The sequence below is a fragment of the Nicotiana sylvestris genome, chromosome 3 (genome assembly GCF_000393655.2).
Source record: "Nicotiana sylvestris chromosome 3, ASM39365v2, whole genome shotgun sequence".
Taxonomy (NCBI): domain Eukaryota; kingdom Viridiplantae; phylum Streptophyta; class Magnoliopsida; order Solanales; family Solanaceae; genus Nicotiana; species Nicotiana sylvestris.
The window spans coordinates 50,805,625-50,823,486 of record NC_091059.1 but is presented as its reverse complement, the minus strand read 5'-3'; the positions used below and the strand labels follow the sequence as shown (position 1 = coordinate 50,823,486).

At 38.0% G+C, this 17,862-nt stretch overlaps 1 protein-coding gene across 3 annotated transcripts in view; it reads right to left on the bottom strand.

Moving 5' to 3' along the window:
* Positions 1–5,476: 5,476 nt before the first annotated feature.
* Positions 5,477–17,862, bottom strand: part of LOC104233012 (uncharacterized) — a 33,362-nt gene continuing 20,976 nt past the window's right edge. For 2 of the 3 annotated variants that reach the window (XR_011406034.1, XR_011406035.1), the window contains one exon: positions 5,477–5,728. The gene's annotated coding sequence lies outside the window, so the exon portion shown is untranslated. Of the gene's footprint in view, positions 5,729–6,987; positions 7,056–17,862 lie in introns of all 3 variants that reach the window. The other variant, XR_011406036.1, reaches the window with a different exon arrangement.

The following is a 17,862-nucleotide window of genomic DNA, read 5'->3' as shown; positions in this document are numbered from 1 at the left end:
ACCCTCTCGGTCAAAACCCGAGTCCAAGTGTAGATCTCAACTACCCATAACACCACGAGTCCATATATGTATTTTATTTTTAAATCTGAGTCTAATACGACTCTTGACGTTCAAATTTTTGTTTTTCAAAACATAGAAAAAATCCCCCAAAAATTCTCTTCAAATTTCACGGAGAGGTTAAACCTCATAAATAATCACCTAATATAACTGAAATTGGTTCAAAATCAATTACTCAATAGTTGTATGCGAAAATCCCTCCTAACGAGTCTAGAGTTCTAAAATTAACAAATGAATCTAAGTCCCGTATTTTAGTCGTTTTTTTCAGGTGCAGAAGTTGCAAATGTGACCCCTAGTTTGCAAATGCGGCACCTGACAACCCAGGAAAATGTTGCAAATGCTGCACTGACTTTGCAAAAGCAAAGTCATTCGCTTATGCAAATGCGCCAAATGGTCGCAATTGCGACCTGCCCAACCCAAGACAGTTTTTTCCAATTGCATGTAAGGCATCGCATTTGCAATGCCTTAACTCTCCCTATCTAGTTCGCAATTGCGATGCTGGTGCTCACAATTGTAATAACCGCAGCACCAGCACACCAGCAACCTGAAACAAGTTCAAACCATTCTGAAATACGTATGAAACTCACCCGAGCCCTCGGGGCTCCACACCAAACATCCACACAAGTAATCATACGAACTCGCTCGCACGATCAAAATACCAAAATAATATGTGGAACCACGAATCGGACACCAAAACACATGAAAATAAAAAAAAACTCAAGAATCGCTAGAATCACAGCCGAGCATCTTAGTCCTATCAAACCAACTCGGAATGACACCAAATTTTGCAAACAAGTTTCAAATAACAAAACGGACCTATTCAAAGACACGAAACCAAAATATGAACCCGATAGACATAAAGTCAATCAATGGTCAAACTTAAAGATTTTCTAAACCTTCAAATTGTCAACTTTTGGTAAAACAAGCCAAAACAAGCTAGGAACCTCCTAATTCAATTTCGGGCATATGCCTAAGTCCAAAATCACTATACTAACCTATTGGAGCCATCAAAATACCATTCCAGGGTCATTTTCCCAAAAGTCAACCCTTGGTCAATATTTTCAACTTGAGCTTCTAAAACCAATGGATCCAAATCATTCAAAACTTTTTCGAAACAAAAATAACCATCCCCATAATTCATAAACTTACAAATACAAATACACGAATCTTTAAAAGGGAAAATAGGGTCATAAACTCAAAACAACAAGTCGAGTTGTTACATTCTTTCCCTTTTAAAACAAACATTTGTCCTCAAACGTGCATAGAGACATACTTGAGGTGCTAAAAAGGTGAGGATAATGACTTCGCATGTCATGTTTGGTCTCCCAAATCGCCTCTCAACCGGTTGAACCATTCATTGAACCTTTACTGAAGCAATGTTCTTTAACCTCAACTTCCGAAATTGCCTATCCAAGATAGCCACAAGCTCCTTAAGATAAGTCAAATGTTTGTCCAATTAGACTGAGCTGAAATCTAATACATGTGACGGATCACCATAATGCATTTAGAGTATGGAAACATGGAACACCGGGTGAACTCCTAATAATCTGGGTGGAAATGCAAGTTTGTAGGACACTTCACCAACTCTTTCAAAGATCTCTAAAGGACCAGTAAACCGAAGACACAAATTGCCCTTCTTTACGAACCTAATCACACAGGCACGTGGCATGCTTTCCAACATATAAAGAGTTTGCTCGCACTAAAACTTTGCGAGTAGTTGAAACTGATCTCATGAACCCTCGAAATCAATAACACAGGCACGTGGCATGCTTTCCAACATATAAAGAGTTTGCTCGCACTATCCGTCCAACAGGGGATGAAATGTCGTATTCAGCTCGACCTGTATGTCTAACTCACGCTGCACTGCTCTCCAAAAATGTGATGTGAACTTCATGCCTCAATTATAGATAATAAACACCGGCACACCATGAAGACAAATAATCTCATGGATATAAATCCGAGCCAGCTGCTCTAAAGAGTGGGTAGTCATGACTAGAATGAACTGTGCAGACTTGGCCAGCCTATCCACAATGACCCACACTGCATCAATTTTCCTCAAGGTCCATGGAAGTCTAACTAAAAATTGCATGGTGATGTGCTCCCACTTCTACTCTAGAATATCAAGCCTTTGAATTAAACCCGCCAGTCTCTGATGCACGTACTTCACCAACTAAGAGTTTAAACACCAAGGCACATAATTTACTATATCTTTTTTCATTCTTCTCCACCAATAGTACTTGCTCAAATCCTGGTACATCTTCGTGGCACCCAAATGAATGGAATACCGCGAACTGTGGGTTACTTAAGAATCAACTCAGGCAACGCATCCATATATGGCAGGCAAATCTTGCCCTACATTTGTAACACCTCATCATCTCCGATAGAAACCTTCTTGATAGTATCGTGTTGCACCGTATCTTTAAGGACAAGCAAGTGGGTATCATCATACTGATGCGCCTTGATGCACTCAAACAAAGAAGACCACAAAACCACGGAAGCAATAACACGGCGAGTCTCCGAGATATCCAACCTCACGAACCGATTGGCCAAAGCCTAAACATCTAGTGCTAACGGTATCTCTCCAACTGGAATATAATCAAGACTCCCCATGCTCTCAGCCTTCCTACTCAAAGTATCGGCTACAACATTGGCCTTCCCGGGAAGATAATGAATGGCGATATCATAGTTATTTAATAGATCTAATAACCTCTATTGCTACAACTTCAGATCTTTTTGTTTAAATAAATGTTGTAGACTCCTGTGATATATGAATACCTCATAAGACATGTCATAGAGATAGTGCCTCTAAATCTTCAATAACATAAATAATGGATGCCAACTCTAAATCATGTATTGGGTAGTTTTTCTCATGGGGCTTCAACTAACGTGATGCATAAACAATTACTCTACCTTGCTACATCAATATGCACTAAATACCAATCCGTGAAGCATCACAATAAACTGTATAAGAACACGATGCTGAAGGTAAAATCAAAATTAGAGCTATGGTCAAGGCAGTCTTGAGCTTCTGAAAGCTCTTCTCACACTCGTCAGACCACCTGAATGGGCCACCTTTCTAAGTCAATCTGGTCAAAGGATCTGTGATAGATGAGAAATGCTCCACAAACGGTGGTAATAACCAAACAAGCCTAGAAAACTTTGGATCTCGGTAGCAAAAGACGATCTCGGCCAACTCTGAACTGCCTACACCTTCTTCAGATCCACTTTAATCCCCTCATTAGAAATTACATGGCCCAAAAAAGCTACTGAATCAAGACAAAACTCACACTTGAAGAATTTAGTATGAAGCTTCTTCTCCCTCAAGGTCTGGAGCATGATCCTCAAGTGCTGCTCATGATCCTCCGGCTGCGAGAATATGCCAATATGTCGTCAATGAACACAATGACAAAAGAATCAGTATATGGATGGAACACACTATTCATTAAGTGCATAAAGGTTGTGGGGCATTGCTCGTCCCAAATGACACCACCAAAAACCCATAGTCACCATAGCGAATCCTGGAAGCCATCTTCGAAATGTCTGAATCCTGAATCTTTAACTAATGGTAACCCGATCTCAAATCAATCTTCGAGAATACCCTAGAACCTTGAAGGCGACTGAACAAATCATCAATATGCAGTAGTGGGTACTTATTCTTGACTGTAACCTTGTTTGGCTGCCTATGATCAATACACATACAAAACTCACACTTGGTGAGCTTTGGCTTTATCAAGGGGTTCCTGAAGTTGTTCCTTTAATTCCTTCAACTCCACTGGTGTTATACGATATGGTAGAATAAGAATGGGCTGAGTGTCCGGCACCAGGTCAATACCAAAATCTATATACCTGTTTGGCGGCATGCCCGTAGGTCTGCTAAAAACACATTTAGAAAATCTCTCACTACCAAAACTGACTCAACATTGGTATTATCGACACTGACATTCCTCACAAAGGCTAGATATTCTAAGCATCCCTTCTCAACCATCTTATGTGCCTTCAGGAAAGACACCACCTTATTAGGAACATAATCCAATATATCTCTTCACTCCAGCAACAACAAACCCAACATATCCAATGCCACGGTCTTGGCGTGATAGGGCGACAACCTGTTACACCCCATATTTTCGTACGTGAGAGTACGTCCTATGTCAATTGATGTAAGCTCAGAAATAAGATCATCTTTGAAAGTATATAAAGTAAGTTAATCATGTTAACTTGGAGGTTACAAATATTTAAGATCATCAACTGCAAGTATCAATAGAGTTGGAAAGCTTAGAAGCTAAACGAATCGAAGAAAATAGTTTTATCGAAAGACGACAAGTTGGAAATGTTAGAAACAAAAATATTGCATTTCAAGGCTCCTTGGTATGACGTAAATCTTTAATACATACAAATTCTGTATTTGAGTGTTTGAAGATAGTTTTCTTAACCAAAAAAAAAAGTGTTCTACACCAAATGGATAAAAACGACTTAATAGGGTAAGTCATCTTTAGTTAAATAAAAACCTCTCCACTCCTGCTCTACTTTGCTTAGCTGGTTTACACAAACATGTAGACATTATTTACTCTATACTATTCTCTCGTTTCACTTTAGATGAGATAGTTTGATTCAGTACGGAGTTTAAGAAAAAAAAGAATATATTTGAAACTTGTGGTTTTAAAAGCTTAATGGGTGCTTTGTGGGACCATGACATTTGTGTGGTTATAAAAGCTTCTCATTAAGGGTAAAATGGGTAAAATAAAGAGTATAAAATTGAATTATTTCTAATATAAAAATATGTCATTTATTTTGGAATAGACTAAAAAGAAAAATACCTCATCTAATTTGAAATAGAGGGAGTACTCACAAGTAACAACAATTACCAAACTTGATCACATGCCTCATCTCCAACACCCTCTACCACTATCATATGCCCCTAGAATTTATGTTCAATCAACAATAGCAAACCTAATGTAATCTCATAAATGGGGTTTGGGGAGGATAATGTATATATATATCTTACGCCTACCTTATGAAGATAGAGAGTCTGTTTCCGATAAACCCTCTTTTCAAGAATCGTATAGAATATATGTTCAATCAAACACCCAAAATTATAAGATTTCAAGTAAAATGTTTTGTGTAGAAGAATTTCTCATGTAAATTTTTTTATATAACAAATACTTTTAAAAAGAACTTTACATCATACCATTAGGGTCTTAATTAATATAAGCAATGTTCCACATATAGGATTTAGCTTCAAGTTTGAGAGAGTACTCTATTACAAAGTTTACTTCATGTAGGCTTAAGCTATCAACCAGGCACCCGCATTGTCATGACCCCAATATCTCATCTTTAGGATCGTGATGACACCTAGTCTTTAAGATTATGTAAGTCTAGCACATGTTGAGAATTTAACCGAAATAAACGACTAAGTTATTAATTTAAACCGATAAATGACATAATAAAAGCCCAAATGGAGTAACAGTCATACAATCATAGTACATAGTCATAATCTCTACTGAAATACACTAGAAATCTCTATTACAATATTGTTTGAAACTAAAAGAAACTGTAACATATGATTACTAGAAAATGACTCTGAGGCCTGCGAGCATCGAGTAGGTATACTTTGAAGTCTTTGTGATGTCTGAATCAACTCACTAGCGCCCAGCACGGGCAGAGGTACCTGAATCTGCACAAAATATGCAGAAGTGTAGTATGCGTATATTACAATGATACCCAGTAAGTATCAAGACTAACTTTGGTGGAATAGTGATGAGGTCAAGTCAACACACTCACTAAACATAGAAACCTATGCAGAATATTAATATAAAGCTAACGATGGGAAGTAAAAACAATAAATGACAACAAAGCAGAATAGTAATATAAAGCTAACAACGTAAAGTAAAAGTAGTAAATGACAACAACGAGTAAGCATGTGATAAAAACAGCAAAGAATCAAATACAATTGAAAATACAAGTCAAATAAATTAAAGAAAACATTAACCATCTAAATCAACAAGTTGTTCCAACATAGAATGTACAAAAAGAATCACCTCGAGGTCCATACCTCATATTCACATTTCACAAGTCACAAATCACAAATCTTCCTTATATCACCACGTGAGCCTTGCATTTATTTTTCAAAATACTTTTTCCTAAATAGCTTCACGCGCTTTAGCCCCCTTATCTCGCCGCGTGTGCTTCAATTGAAGTAATATTTCTTACTAGAAACATGCACATAAATCCCCCTTATTTCGACGCATGCGCATCAATATCACCACCCTTGTGTTGCCGCATGTGTATCACATCACAACACAATAGTCAACTCACATCACACGTGTCCATATGCCACAACATTGCCAAAACAACAATACCAATGTCACAACAACGCATAGCCCATGGCTCAACAATAATATATACAAGAGTCTCAACAACAACACAATGAAACGGAAGAATAAGCTTAACAATGAAAGTTATTCCATGTAATATCAACTTCATTTGAATGCACATAAGAATAAACTCGACAACAAAAAACATAATATGGAATAACAACTTCAATTAAATGCATATAAGAATAAACTCGACAATAAAAACATAAAATGTAATAACAACTTAGAATAAACTCGACAATGAACGACATAACATTTAATAACTATTTAAATTAAATGCATATAAGAATACACTTGACAACAAAAGGCATAACAAGTAATAACAACTTTCATTAAATGCATATAAGAATTAACTCGACAATGAAAGACATAACATGTAAAAGCAACTTCAATTAAATGCATATAAGTAACCTAAAAGTCTAAATCGGTCAATTTCCACATATAAACCTGTGTTCATACTTATCACCTCATGTACATGTATTTCACATATTCTAAATAGTGCAATTAAACCAAATCCTACGGGATAGATACCCCAAACAAAGTTAGGCAAGATACTTGCCTCAACTAGGCCGAATCGACACTCAAAAATGCAATTTCCCTTAAAATTTGCCTCCGCATTGCTCAAATCTAACAAAAAAAAGACTTAATATCATCAAACAATGCAAGAGAAACAAATTTTGATTCATAAAGTTATGATATTTACACAATTCCTCAAAGTCAATAAAAGTCAACCCCGGGCCCTTCTGATCAAAACCCGAATCCAATGGTACATCTCAACTGCCCATAACCCGCGAGTCCATATATGTGTTTTGTTTTCAAATTTGAGTCTAATTCGACTCTTAAATCTCAAATTTTTTATTTGTCAAAATATAAACCAAATCCCCCAAAAACTCTCTTCACATTTCATGGATTAGAGGTTAAATATCATAAATAATCATGTAATATAACTGAAATTGGTTCAAAATCACTTACCCAATAGTTGTATATAAAAATCCCTCCTCAAAAGCACCTTCTACGAGTCTATGGGTTCTAAAATATGATAAATGAGTCTAAATCTCATATTTTAGCCCTTTTGTTCGGGTGCAGAAGTTGCAAATGACACCCGGGGTTCGCAATTGCGAACCCTCGCAATTGCGAACCCTCGCAATTGCGAACCCTCGCAATTGCGGGCAACACCTCACAAATGCGGCACTTGACAACCCAGGAAAATATCACAAATACTATACTGACTTTGCATTTATATTTCGTTTATAGCAGGACTGTGACACTCCTCTCAATCCAATCCCTTACTTGAACCTCAAAACTCACTATCGAGTTGTAGCCGAAGTAGATCAAGAGAATGGACGATGCCCATATGACAAATTTGACCCAATGTCAAAGAGGTCAAAGGCTTAGAACGAGACGAGTCATGGATCCAGAATGACTTCATTGACTGATCACCAAGAAAGAAAGACGTTTTACGCAGCATTTCAAGTCAGAAAACTCTTTAAGAGTGTAATCAAGTTAGGTTAGGCCAACGTCGGAACTTGATGTGGTCACCTTTCTGATCTAACACTATATGCGATGGCCAGGGATCATCCTCTCAATAGGAAAGTTACGACCAAATGGTCGCAATTGCGACCTGCCCAGCCTAAGCCCATTTTTTCCAATTGCGAGTAAGGCATCACATTTGCGATACATGAACTCTCCCTGCCTACTTCGCAATTGCGATAAATGCAACACTAGCACACCAGCAACCTGAAATAAGTTCAAACCTTTATAAAATACATTTGAAACTCACCCTAGCCTTTGGTGCTCCACACCAAGAATCCACACAAGTCTAAAAATATCATACGAACTTACTCGTGCGATCAAAACATCAAAATAATATTTGAAACTACAAATAGAATACCAAAACACATGAAAATTAAAAAGAAACCCAAGAATCGCTAGATCACAAGTGAGTGTCTTATTCTTATCAAACCAACTCGGAATAACACCAAATTTTGCAGACATGTTCCAAATAACAAAACAGACATATTCAAAGTCCCAAAACTAAAATCTGAACCCGATAGCCGTAAAGTCAATCTACGGTCAAACTTTAGGAATTTCTAAACCTTAAAATTTCAAATTTCGGCAAAACAAGGTAGGAACCCCCGAATTCAATTCCGGGCATATGTCTAAGTCCAAAATCACTGTACGAAACTATTGGAGACATCGAAACACCGTCCCATGGTCATTTTCACAAAAGTCAAATTTCAATCAATATTTCCATCTTAAGCTTCTAAACTAAGAACCAACTGATCCAAATCATTCTAAAACTTCCCCGAAACAAAATTAACCATCCCCGCAAGTCGTAAAACGACAAATACACATATATGAAGCTTTAAAAGGGGAAACGAGGCTCAAATACATATAAATGACTACTCGGGTCATTACATTCTCCCCCTCTTAAAACTAACGTTTGTCCTCGAATGTACATAAAGAAATACTTGATGTGCCAAAAAGGTTAGGATAATGACTCCGCATATTGTGCTTGGTCTCCTAGGCTGCCTCCTCGACCGGTTAACCCTCCGTGAACCTTCACTGAACCAATGTTCTTTGACCTCAACTTTCGGACCTGCTTGTCCAAGATAGCTACTAGCTCCTCAACATAAGTCAAATCATTGTCTAGTTAGACAGAGATGAAATCTAATACGTGTGACAGATCACCATAATGATTCTGGAGCATGAGAACATGGAACACTAGGTGAACTCTCGATAAGATAGGTGGCAATGTAAGCCTGTAGGCTACCTCACTAACTCTCTCAAGGATCTCAAAAGGACCAATATACCGAAGGCTAAAATTTCCCTTCTTTACGAAGCTCGTCACATCCTTCATGGGTGATCAAACTCTGAGCAGAACCCTCTCTCCCACCATGAATGCTATATCACAAGTCCTCTGATCAGCGTACCTCTTCTGCATGGAATGTGCTGTACGAAGCCGATCCTGAATCAACTTTACCTTCTCGAAGGCATCCTGAACCAAATGAGTGCCCAAAACCTAGCCTCAACTAGCTCAAACCATCCAACCGAAGAACGACATCTCCTCCTATATAAGTCCTCGTAAGAAGCCATCTGGATGCCCGACTGATAGTTGTTGTTCTAGGAAAACTTTGCGGGCAGTAGAAACTGATCCCATGAACTCCCGAAATCACTAACACAGGCATGTAGCATGTCTTCCAATATATAAATAGTGAACTGTCTGTATGTCTGGGGATAAAATGTTGTGGCAGCTCGACCTGTGTGCCTAACTCATGTTGCACAGCTCTCCAAAAATGCAATGTGAATTGCGTGCCTCGATTAAAGATAACAAACATCGGCACACCAAGAAGATGAACAGTCTCACAAATACAAATCCGAGCCAACTGCTCTGAAGAGTAGGTAGTCATGACTGGAATGAACTGTGCAGACTTGTCCAGCCTGTCCACAATGACCTATGCTGCATCGAATTTCCTCAAGGTCTGTAGAAGTCTAACTACAAAATTCATGGTGATATTCTCTCACTTCTACTTTAGAATATCAAGCCTTTGAAGTGAACCACCCAGCTTCTGATGCTCGTACTTCACCTACTGACAGTTCAAACACCCAGCCACATACTTCACTATAACTTTCTTCATTCTTCTCCATCAATAGTGTTGTTTCAAATCTTGGTACATCTTCGCGGCACCTGAATGAATGGAATACCGCGAACTGTGCGCTTCCTCAAGAATTAACTCAGACAACTCATCCACATTGGGCACACAAATCCGGCCCAGAAACTACAGAAAGGGTGATGTGCTTATTCAAGGACAAAAGGGGCTATTCAATGGCTAAAAGTAGACTGATTAAGACATAATCATTATTTTATATACAACATGAAGCGAACTGGGCAATAATTCCACGAGGAGATGCTCACCAGATAAACTCATGACTATCGCAAAATAATTACTCCATAAACTACTGAAAAATTCAAAGACAAGAAAGGAAAAAAAGTTACTCACAACCGGTGTATACCAAACCGCATTTGTTTATGACAGTTAAGTTTAAATTGAGATGAGAGTACATGTTAGTTAATTATGATTAAGTGATAAATTGTATATAAAAGACACGCCTTATATTTAGTATTTTTTATGTAAATATCGTGTATGAGTAAGTAATTTTCAGAGATATATCACTTCCCAAGTGGTTATTCACTATGTTACTCAGACCTATGTTGCTCGGACTCTTCGAATGTAGCCAGGTTCGTGTCGGATCTTCTAAAATAGTATATTTTTGGAGGATCTGCGGCAACACTTTGGAGAATCTACACAACATAGAGTCAGACATAGTTGGACACGTTAACTAAATGATGGAACCACAGGAAGTTTGAAGTTTAGAACATTTAGCAGCAAAGTAATTTGCCTTAAATGGATACTGTTCTTCTCGAGAAGAAGACTCCTGAATCACGTAATTCCCTAAGAGCCTAAAGCATGTGACAGGTCACAGTCGCTCAAAGAAATATCAGCATCATACGTTATTCAGTAATCTCTTACCTAACAGATCAACATAAACCATCACCACACTTGAAATTCTAGAAACTGATCAGGAACTATCAAACATACACGCATGATCTATCAGTTGCATGCATCACCAGAAAAGTATTAATTACCTGGATTGCAATCATTGATTATAACCTTCATTTTGCGACACACTGGGAACCTCACAAGTCACAACAAGTCCTTCATTTCGTTACTAGAACATACTGGAAAAGTCGTCCTCCTCATTTTATACATTTAAACAGGAAAATACATCATCTTTTAACAGAATGCGCTTAATTGCTGTTTCTAATCACAACTTCAAAGATTTGGAAGTGAACAATAATTCAACTTGAAGGCACAAATAATAGCAGATTATTTTGAGATTGGAGATCATATATTACTGATTTAGGAGTTGAATTCCTATAAGAGAGAAAGTGAAGGGAATTCAACATAGGCTCCCTAGCTAAAAGCTACACATAAATAGAAAATTGAGAATTCTTGAAATCGATTAGAAGATATTCAGCCATTTACACTTGCGTATCAACTGAATAACTAACTCGCCATTGTAAAGATGACATTAAGTACTGAGATCAAACACCGCCTAAGCAGCCAAAAGCTAGGTCTCAAATCAAATGATTACTTTCATTCCAAAGGTCCTAAGCATTAAACCCCTGTCCTGCCTAAACAAACCGATTTTCATTTCCCAGAAAAATGACAGCAGTTCTAAGGAGAACTATAAGCTAATTAGCGTCTTATTAGTTATTATATCAAAAACTAATACATAAATTTCATTTCCTGACTTCTTTTATTAACAAAAAGATGATAAAACTATGGCAAAATCAGAACTCAAGCAGCAATATATCATATTGGAGGCATTTACTCAATATGGTTAATTTTTACCAACAGCTGACAGGGATCTTGCCTATGATGTATAATTCTATTATAATTAGATAGATAGGGTATGTAGAGCATATGTATTGGGGTTGGTTGATAATAAAACAACGGAAGTTACAGTCTGTTGAATATTGTTCAAAGAATATCTTTGTTTCCACAGCCTTACTGCCTGTATTGGTTTTCACTTACTTTTCACATTGGCTAATTGTAAGAGTTGGTTAATGCTCTTCAATATTAGACACAAAAACGGATAAGACTCAGAAATACCCAAGCTTATGAAGGTATCCATGAGCATGAACATATTGATAAAATAGTTTGTATACAGGTAAAATCGGGGTTAATGTTATCCTCGATTTCCCGGTAAAGACACCATAGGGAAGCAAGATCTGATGCAACCCCGAGTAAAGCCGAAGGGTTCCTCATTTCGGAGCCAGGGGAGAACGAACGGTGCATCCGTAATCGGATACAACTGAACATCGGGTCCGGACAGAGTGAGCGTTATAGACTAAGGAAAAAGAGAAACGGTTAAGCACGTTAAGCGGGAACCATAATATCCGCCCTCAACCGGATATTACAGCGCAAATCCTGCCCGATATCAACTGCAGATCAACATTTACCGCAAAAGAAGATGTTTTCCTTATTTAGACTTGTATTTGGATTGAAACTCCCCTACTATATAAAGGGGAGAACATTTTAATTTTAAACCATTTGACACGCATATCAAAGCAATAAAAGTTCATTGTCATTCTCTAGCTACTGTTCATTGTGCTTTTCGGCTGCTTATTTATTCGGTTTCAACCGAGCCAGTCTCGAGGGCTCATCGAGGTCAAATTCCAATATTTTTCTAAAAGGCCAGTCTTGATTGTTCATCAAGTTTAATTTGATTATTTTGCTTCCCTTTACTTTAATTAATTTCTATTCATTTAATTGTTACTCATTTTAAGAGTAAACAGTGTGGCGCCCACCGTGGGTCTAAGGATAATAGTAGTGATTTACTACGTATCTCTACAACACATGTCATACCTCCTTTTTTAGCTACACCCCCGAAAGGGGATGTATAAAGGAATTTTTCCAACTAAAGGACAATCGAAACAGGATTTATACTAAGAAATTCAGAGTCACCACTTGGGATATTTGTGGTGTCCCAAGTCACCGGTTGAATCCCGAATCGAGGAGAATATGACTCTGTTTAACAGTCCGCGAACCAGAAATCCGAGTAAGGAGTTCTGTTAACCCGGGAGAAGGTGTTAGGCATTCCCGAGTTCCGTGGTTCTAGCACGGTCGCTCAACTGTTATATCCGGCTTAATTATCTGATTTTAATACAGGTTTTAACCTATGTGCAATTTTAACTTTAAATCGTTTTTATTCATTTTTAAAGAAGATTGCAACGTTATTAAAACACGTCTCGAATCACGTCACATAAATGCACCCGTGATTTTTGACATATTTTAACATCTTTGGGATTTGGATTTGGGTTACATAAATGTGCACCCGAATTTAGGAAAAGTAATTTTATTAAAATATCGCACCTAAAGCAACTACGCGTTTTTAAGTTTGCGAGGGCCATGGAAATTTACTAAATGGCACACCTCGAATTCTAAATATTTTTAAAGACATAATTAAAGAGGGCCACGCTATTTTTCATCTTACTTTTCGCGGCGCACCTCAATTCCATTTTTAAAGGATATTCAAACTATAGCTTGAAGGGTCATGAACTATGAGTTATCTAGTTATGACTCACCTCCAATCTACTTGATGAGCTTAATTAATTAACACTAAATATAGTTAAAGGTTCCATGTAAATTAGCCAAAAGGCTTGTGTGAGGGAAAACTAATTCATTGCACAAAAAAGGCTTGAGCCCACACAAAGGGAATAGAGGCCCCAAACAAAGGAAATGGTCTGACTCTGACACAAAGAAGCCTTCTGAATTGGGCTATTACATCAACAATGTCCTTGCCTAAACAAATCATATCCATATAATTCAGCCTAAACTTGATCTAACAGAAAAAGGGAATATATACTTAACTGTACTTGCATCACCATTGAACCAAGAAGAAACAGATGCTAACTAAGGAATGAGTTCTTAAATCCAAAATATGAGGCCAAATAAAACTGACATGAGAATGGTCATAACACCTTGACATTGTAATGTATAACACCATGATAAATATGCTCGAGAAGGATGGCAGAATTGAGGAAGTAAACAAGCTTTTCCAGCAGATGAAAGATAGTGGAATCAATCCAGATGTTGTTGTTTACAATACACTAATCGAAGTTCAGGAAAAGGCAGGTCAACTTAAGCAAGCTTACAAGTTTATCAAATTGACTGCCAGCAGCACAAATGCTACAGCTTATCATCAGCACAAAAAAGACTGCCAGCAGAACTTATCACTATTAAGCTATTTGAACGAATCGATTTGAAGTCAGCCTTAGCACAACTATTGACTAGTTGTGTGCTAAATTCCCAAACAGAACACCATGGCTAACAATGCATAATTTTTGAACAAGAGCAGGAAATAGAGCTACCTAGACAGTGCAAAATAGGGCAAGCCAACAACTGCTCAAATTGACTTCTTTAACAGCTCAAAAGAGCAGAAGTGTTGTAGCAGAAACAAGGCATGTAAATTTTCGAGCAAAGCAGGAAATAGAGCTGCCTAGACAGTACAAAACAGGGCAGCTTTCAGCAGGCTGACAGTCTAAACAAATATTCCCAAAATGCTACATATTTCAACACAATTCATTGCTTGAATCGGTTGTTTTTAGTAGCACGACAAAATGAAGTTCTTATAGCTATAACAATGCATATAACTTTTTGAGCAGGGGAAAAGAAAATATAGCAAATCTACACATATACAAGCAGCGACACAGCTGAGTTTCAACACCAATTGTTTCCCAATCAAATAAAGCTATCAGTTGACATAGGGACTCGGCAGAACAAAGAACAGCAACAAGCAGACTGGACTATCAATAGGCAGAAAACAACACTTGTTTCCAGAACTCTTTCGGGCTCCAACTAAGAAGAATGTACTAAATGTTCATAAAAATCACAACATAATATATCGCTAGAATGAGATTCGGCTAACATTTTCACGACTACCCAAGCTTCAACCAAATAAAGCAAACTAATGGAACAAACAACAAGAATTCAAAAGTAAAAGCGTCGCAGATTCATACTCTGCCAGCAACCACAGGTTTCATCAAAATGTATCTTATCACGTCGACAATGCATAAATTTTAGCTTAATCAAGACTGAACTTCTTAACCATGTTTTAAGTCGTCTAAACAAAGTAGTACAAGATAGGAAATGCACCCGAATGCGCAAAACTTCAACTACTTCCAAGAGCAGAATACAAGAAGGTTTAGTAGTGGAAATCCAAAAACAAAGCAACAGCAGAGAAACAGGACTTAGCAGCCACGGAGGAAACTCGACCAGTAGCTCTCAACAGTGATGAGCTCGCTAAAATCAACTTCACTTGAACAGAAATCATGGAAGGAAAATGGAACTTTTTTTTCTTTGATTTTTAGAGTTTTGGAAGCAAACTAAGAACAAGCAAAAGAAAAGAACTCAAAAATTTTCCCGTTCTCTTTCAAAAAATGAAAAGAAAATAGAATGAATAAAACCTAAGAAAACTAAGAAACAAACCTCCATTTTTCTTCATCTGATTTTTTTTACCCCAGAATTCTCTGAAATCCTCCCCCTTTACAAAAATCAGAAACGACCCTTTTGAAAACGAACCTCTGATGAATGTGGGGCTTGGATTGGGTGAAATCGACCCAACGCCTCACATTCATCTAACGAATCGTTCTCAGAACCTTCCAATCGCGTGTTATATCTCACCTTCGAGCGAGTGAGAGGAGGGGGAATCTTTGGTGTCAGAACCGTTAGAAATGGCAAGAAGAGAGAAGGGGGAAACGCGTGGTGTGAGGTTTGATGCTCACTCGCCATGGATTTTGCCAGAATTTGGGGCTTGTTCGCGTGTTCTTCGGAGAATAAGAACAGTAACGCGTTGGGTTTGGGACTTAGGGCTCGCCCGTTTGCTTCTTTTAGTTATGAATTATTTGGGAATGGGTTGGGTCAGTTTAAGGCAGACAGGCGGGTAAGGATGGAATTGGGTTGAGCCTGGACGGACTGGGTCGAATTTGTTTGGGTTGAATGGAATTTGGGCCTTGCATTTTAATCCATTACTCTACAGCCCTATTTTCTTAATTCTCTTTTTCCTCTCTTTTCATTGTTGTTTTTTCTTTCCCTTCTTAATTAATTAAAACTTAAATTAAAACTCCTAAAAATAATTAATTTACTAAATTAAGCTAAATACCTAATATAATATTTACAAGAATTAATTATTTCTAAATTAAAGGGGAAATTATTGATTTGGAATTAAAAGGCTAGAAATGCAAAAGTAAGCCAATCTTGTGATTTTCATTTTAATGGAGCACCTAATTTAATAATTAACCTTAAAATGTGAAAATCAATCCTAAATGCCAACGCACGGTATTTTTGTATTTTTTTCATGAATTAAATAAAATAAATGTGCATAGACAAATGCAAACAGTCGACAAATAATGCCACAAAAATTCACAAAATTATAAATAGTGGGAAAAATTTATTTTTCTTGAATTTATGGGAGTAACCCACGTAGGGCAAAAATCACGTGCTCACAGCTGCCCCTCTTTGCTCGGAATTGCGAAGAGTTTTCGTGCAAAGATAAAGTGAGCGGGTACAAGCGATTTTTGCCCGTTTGAATACTCCGTGGGAAGTATTTTTAAAAGATTTGACCGCACTCTGCTTCCGAGGTTGCCTACATATCCTTGGCTAAAAAACAATTAGGTCAGTGTAGTTCAGGAATATTTGGTAGCTGGGACTACCATGAAGCTGGACTTCTACTGTTGTTGTTGCTGCTGCTATTGCTTACTGAACCTCCTTATTGTACCATGTCAAAATAAAACAAGAAGCTAGACTAGACTATGATCTATGGATTACAAAGATCCTATCTATATCTTCAAACTTGATCTTGTGCTTCTTGTTGCCTTGTTGTTCTCCGTTCTCTCATAAACATCCGTTTGTTGCCACCTTGAATGGTAAACTGAGATGTTTTCCCCTTCTTCAGGTGAGCCTGACTGCTGAACCTGATATGTATTCTCATGCTATCTAGGCGGGCTCCTGACTTCAAAATGTGAATGTATTCCCATGCTATCTAGGCGGGCTCCTAACTGCTGACTTGAAATGTATTCCCTGCTATCCAGACGGGCTCCTGACTTCAAAATAAACAAAGAAAAGAATTTGAAAGCTAAAACTTAAATGGTACTCCCTTGTTCTCCAGGCGGGCTCCTGACTGCTGACTTGAAACGTATTCCCTGCACTCCAGGCAGGCTCCTGACTGCTGACTTGAAACGTATTCCCATGCTATCCAGGCGGGCTCCTGATTACAACTTAGACGAAACAAGGAATTTGAAAGCTAGAACTTAAATCGTACTCCCTTGTTCTCCAGGCGGGCTCCTGAATGCTACATTTGAAAGTATTCCCTGCTCTCCAAGAGGGCTCCTGACTGCTTCGTTTGAAATTATTCCCGTGCTGTCCAGGCGGGCTCCTGACTTCAACATAGGCAAAACAAAGAATTCGAAAGCTAAAACTTAAATTGTACTCCCTTATTCTCCAGGCGGGCTCCTAACTGCTGCGCATTGAAAGTGTTCCCTACTCTCCAGGCGGGCTCCTGACTTCAACTTGAAATGTATTCCCTGCTCTCCAGGCGGGCTCCTCACTTCAACAAAATAGACAAAACAGAGAAAAATTTTCTGCCCCAGTTTGGGTATACGGGAACAAATGTGAGTGTAAAACTAAATCATATTACCAAGTGTTACTAAGAATTCGAAAGCTAGGTCCCATTATGCAGGGGGTCCTGACAACTCTTAACTAAACGACAACTTTAAATCTAAGTTATATCTTCTACAGGTATGACTTCTGCTAAATCTTGCTATCTAAGAGAATCTTTAAACTACTCCCCATTATCCAGGAGGGTCCTG